We start from the raw sequence: 6,004 nt of genomic DNA on the forward strand, positions 1-6,004 counted from the left end.
TGAATTTTTGTGCAATTGTTACCAGAGCTGGTGTGACATGTGTAGGCTCACTGACTATGGCTGCTTCTGTAGTGAAGTTGTGTATTGCAGTCCGTTGTTTTTGTGTACAAATCAGTTGTCAGTCTGTTGTCAGTTGTCTGAAGATGTCATGGTGAACTTAATGTCTGGGTCAATAGAATTTAAGTATGTGTGAAAATCAATTAGTTCTTGTTGTGTACCATGCCATATCAGGAACACATTGTCGCTGTATCTCCACCATCCCAGCACTCGGCTGAAGTGGTGGGACACATAGACCGATGTCTCCTCCAGATCTGCTACAAAAATGTTGGTGTACGTAGGTGCCACGTTTGTACCCATTGCAGTACCTTTCAACTGAATGTAGTAGGTATCGTTAAACACAAAGTAATTACAAGTCAGGACTATACTCAACAAGGATAGAAGAAAGGAAATCTTGTCCAACGAAAAGGTGGATTTCTGAAGTGCTTTCTCTACCGCCGCCATCCCCTGTTCATGTGAGATGGAGGTGTAGAGACTGCAGATATAAAATGATGCAATTAAAGCGTCAGATGGAATGTGTAGGTCCTGTATCTTGAGAAGGAAGTCACTAGTGTCTCAAATGTATGATTTGGCATCTGTGGCATAATGTCTCAGAATCTGATCTAAGAAAATAGAGATTTGGCTGGTGATTGATCCACGGCCCGACACTATCGGTCGGCCCGGTGGATGATAATTCTATCAACCGCTACTTTAGCAGTAAGACGGAGATGAAGAAGAGAGCGCGAACTGCTGCCCCTTCATTCTAACGATTGGTGGGGTCTCAGCACCCGGACGCTGATCGATACAAACCTCTGACATATCGCTATGACATGTCAGAAGTTTGTTTAAACGATAGGTACCCTTTAAGTGCTGGTTAGCTAACAAGTGATTATAATAATAATAATTTTTATTTATATAGCGCCAACAGATTCCACACCACAGGCGTGTCTATATAATGTATTACCATATCTTTGCCGTTTTGCCACACTGGTAGCTGATTGACATCCAGGAAGTGAAGAAAACTGGCCTCTGGCCAATCCACATTGTCTCCTGCTCCTTCTGCTATCCCCCTTAGGAGACAAAAGATTACAAGCCTCTCTCACATTTTTTTTTTTATGGGTATAATATAGAATTTTATTTCTGAATTTGTTATGTTGTTGTTATGGGATCCCTAAGCTGTTGATCCAGAAGAAGGCGAAAACCTCTAGATACCGGGGTCAATTTGTGTCACAGGGGGGAAATTCCTTCTTGACCCGGCGATCGGTCCGAGGACCCTGGATCAAAGCTGCTAATGTGTGTAACTAACTGGGGGCTGACAGTAGTCTAGGGGCAAGTGTCATGTAGTGTAGGGGTAGGTGACATGTAATGTATGGGCAGGGGTCCTGTAGTGTAGGGGCGGGGGTCATGTAATGTAAGGGTAGGTAACATGCAATGTAGGAGCAGGTGTCATGTAATGTAGGGACGGATGTCATGCGGTGTAGGGGCGGATGTCATGCGATGTAAGGGCAGGTGTCATGCGGTGTACTGGCAGGTGACGTATGTGGTGTAGGGTCAGGTGATATGTAGTGTAGGGTCAGGTGTCATGCGGTGTTTGGGCAGGTGTCATGTAATGTAGTGTAGGGGCAGATGTCATGCGATGTAGGGGTGGGTGTCATGCGGTGTACTGGCAGGTGACGTATGTGGTGTAGGGTCAGGTGATATGTAGTGTAGGGTCAGGTGTCATGCGGTGTTTGGGGCGGGTGTCATGTAATGTAGTGTAGGGGCAGATGTCATGCGATGTAGGGGTGGGTGTCATGCAACGTAGGGGCGGGTGTCATGCGGTGTACTGGCAGGTGACGTATGTGGTGTAGGGTCAGGTGATATGTAGTGTAGGGTCGGGTGTCATGCGGTGTAGGGCCAGGTATTATGTACTGTAGTATAGGAGCGGGTGTTATGCGGTGTAGTGGCAGGTGACGTATGCTGTGTAGCGTCAGGTGTTATGCGGTGTCATGCAGGTGTTATGTAATGTAATGTAGTGTAGGGGCAGGTGTCATGTAATGTAGTGTAGATGTAGGTGTAGATGTGCCTTCTTCTCCCTTAGTGCTGGCGATCCTCTTCAGGCTGAACCTCTTCGGAGAGGGACGGATGATGATGTCTTCGTCCATGCAGGCGCACAGCAGTCTTGCTCTCTCAGATGTTCTGGGCTGGGGCCTCTCCTCGGTCTTGGGCGCTGGTCTGTACTTCCTCTGGGCGTCCTTGTTGGTCATCATCAAACGATCCTGATGATGCAGACAGGGGGCAGGGTGTGATGTCACAGGAGGCTTGGCTGGATCCCCTAATCCCCTGAGTGATTCACCATCTCTGACCGGACAGAAGCAGGTGTTGCAACTTCATTTATTGTGCAAAAGTCTGCAGTAAAATTAGGGCTGTGTTCACATAGAGTGTGAAAAAAAATCACAAAAATGATGCAGTAACACAATTGAATGATGCTAAACGGCACAGAGAATCAAAGCCGGCACTGCCAATCCCACCTGGACAAAAAAGGAGGCATAAACAGTATATCTTATGTACAATAATATCGGATAAAGTTCTTATTGTGGGGCTCAACCTCAAAGATAAAAGATGCTTGATCATAATATGTGTGTGGAGATGAAAATAAAAATAAAAAAGTTCTTTACTTTATTTTAACCCCTAGACGACCTAGGACGTACCGGTACGTCCTGGAAGTCTGTCCCCAGATGACCCTGGATGTACCGGTACGTCCTGAGCTATGAAGCGCACTCTGGAGCGGAGCGCGCTTCATAGCAGGTGGGGGCCGGCTGCAATCAGATTGATTGCAGCCGGCACTTCACCGTTAATGACACGCTGCAGCGTGACATTAACTCCTTAAACGGCTGCGGCGTTTAAGTGTAAGTGACAGGGGGAGTCCCCTGTTACTTACCGATCGGGACCCCCGCAGTCACGATCGGTAAAACGGACCGCCGGAGGTCTCTCACCTACCTCCGTGCGGTCCGATCGGCGCTCTGGTCACTGAGCCTGCACAGGCAGGCTCAATGAGCAGAGCGCCGATAACACTGATCAATGCTATGCCTATAAAAGTAATCAATGTACAAGTCTCCCAAAGGGACTTAAAATGTATAAAAAAAAGTTGAAAACACCAACACACTACCCCAAAACCCCTCCCCCAATAAAAGTCTAAATCACCCCCCATTTCCCATTATATAAATAAAACATATAAAAATAAATAAATAAACATATAATATACCGTAGCGTGCGTAATTGTCCGATCTATTAAAGTATACCAAGCGTCATTGCGACCGCCGGAGGTCTCTCACCTGCCTCCGTGCGGTCCGATCGGCGCTCTGGTCACTGAGCCTGCACAGGCAGGCTCAATGAGCAGAGCGCCGATAACACTGATCAATGCTATGCCTATAAAAGTAATCAATGTACAAGTCTCCCAAAGGGACTTAAAATGTATAAAAAAAAGTTGAAAACACCAACACACTACCCCAAAACCCCTCCCCCAATAAAAGTCTAAATCACCCCCCATTTCCCATTATATAAATAAAACATATAAAAATAAATAAATAAACATATAATATACCGTAGCGTGCGTAATTGTCCGATCTATTAAAGTATACCAAGCGTCATTGCGACCGCCGGAGGTCTCTCACCTGCCTCCGTGCGGTCCGATCGGCGCTCTGGTCACTGAGCCTGCACAGGCAGGCTCAATGAGCAGGGCGCCGATAACACTGATCAATGCTATGCCTATGGCATAGCAATGATCAATGTGAATAATGAAAGTAATGAATGTACAAGTCCCCCAAAGGAACTTAAAATGCATTAAAAAAAAAAGTTAAAATCACTAACACACTACCCCAAAACCCCTCCCCCAATAAAAGTTTAATTCCCCCCCATTTCCCATTATATAAATAAAACATATAAAAATAAATAAATAAATATATAATATACCGTAGCGTGCGTAATTGTCCGATCTATTAAAATATAACAAGCGTCATTGTGAACGGCGTACACGAAGAGGGAAAAAAGTGCGCGAATTACCGATTTTATGTTACATTATATATAAAAAAAATTAATAAAGTGATCAAAACATCCGATCTTCACAAATATGGTATTAATAAAAACTAGAGATCATGGCGGAAAAAATGACACCCCATACAGCCCCATAGGTGAAAAAATAAAACTGTTATAAGCATCACAATAGGCCCGTTTTATTAATATTTAATTGCCAAAAAAAAGGATTTCATAAAAAAAAAAATATATAACATTAGAGAATCTGTGTAACCTGCATCTGGTTGTGTTCGGACTGACCTATAGAGTAATAGTATAATGTCGCTTTTACCATATAGTGCATTACGACACAGGAACCCCCCAAACGTTACCATATTGCATTCTTTTTTTACGATTTCACCTATTCATATCTTCATAAATAATATATTTGGGATTCCGTCATACATGTTATGGTAAAATGAAAGACGCCATTACAAAGTACAACTATTCCTGTAACAAACAAGCCCACACATGGCCTGTAGATAGAAAACTGAAAGTGCTAGAGCTCTTAGAAGGGGAGGAGGTAAAAACGAAAATTTGTACGGTCCACTGGGTCATTTTGGGCCTGGTCTTTAAAAGGTTAATATCGATGCTATAGGTAGTAACAGCGTGCTGTGTAGGTGGGACCACAATGAAATGATAAAGTACTGACTGCAAATAATTCAGTAACACAATAAAACTGCAATGTGTGAACACAGCCTAGATGTTATGCAACAGATTTGGGCAGGGAATGGGTCTGTGATAAACAGCTGAGGGAAAGCATTGCATTCTGGAACCTGTAGTAATATGTACATGTGCCCCCTCACAAAAAAAAAACTGATTTTCGGTATTTTCAAAACTGGGATTGACAGGTAAGCAATGCTATATGCTTCTGCAGCAGGTTTATTTTCTTTTTACCTCTACCTGGAGTTCCCCTTTAAATGTTGGCATGTGTGTGTGTGCGCACTATGGAATCCGCGCATATGACCCGTGGTGGAATTCGTCGCTCGTACCCGCACCCGGCATCTCCGCATTCTATGTGCGGGCAAATTCCACATTCTGCCGATAGAACTGACATGTCAATTCTTTTGGCAGAATCCCCCCATGCATAGAATAGTGTCTATGGCAGGGGCAGAGATGCATGCCGCTGCATGCGGGTACGAGCGGCAGAATCCGCTGCAGGTCATGTGCGCGGATTCCGTAGTGTGCATGCACCCTTACAGGCGTTGAGGGTAGCAGTCAAATTAGGAAACCTTATAAGCCTGCTTTAACAGGTGTGTTTTGAAGGCAGGTTTGAAGTGAGTCTGACAATCTTGGGTAATACCGTCCATAGAACTGGTGCAGGTCGGGTAAAATCCTGGAGACGGGACTGAGAGGTGCGGATTAAGGTGGATGTTAGTTTTAAGTCATTATGGGAGCGTATGGCACGGGTAGGATGGTTTACATCAGAAGATTAGCAGATTTTGCATGATAATCTGCCAGCGTTAACAGCCATTAAATCTCCCCTAACATGTCAGTGTTACAGAAGTTGAACCTACAAACGCTTCACAAATTTATGCAATTGTGATTTTTTTTTTTTTTTTTTAAATCCCATCAATTTTCTAAGTTTACTTTACATTTGAAAGTAAAATGAAAGACGCCAGTAAACAATCGGTCCCTCATACAGACGTCCATAAAGAATAAAGTTATGGATCCCAGAAGGCGAGGAGGAATAATGGGAAGTAAAAAAAAAAAAACGTTAAGTGTAAACGGAGTTCACAAGCATAGCGGACTCTGTACAATATAACAGAGTCCTCTTGTCCGTGTTTTCCTCTGGGCGCCTCCAGTCACACTATAATACCCGCCCTGGGCCTCTCTGAGAGAACTGAACCGCTTTCCTCTCCTCACAATCTCCATCCATCTATCACCGCGGGGCGCTGCCTGTGTGAGGTGACGCGGT

The sequence above is a fragment of the Dendropsophus ebraccatus genome, chromosome 7, assembly GCF_027789765.1.
Source record: "Dendropsophus ebraccatus isolate aDenEbr1 chromosome 7, aDenEbr1.pat, whole genome shotgun sequence".
Classification (NCBI taxonomy): domain Eukaryota; kingdom Metazoa; phylum Chordata; class Amphibia; order Anura; family Hylidae; genus Dendropsophus; species Dendropsophus ebraccatus.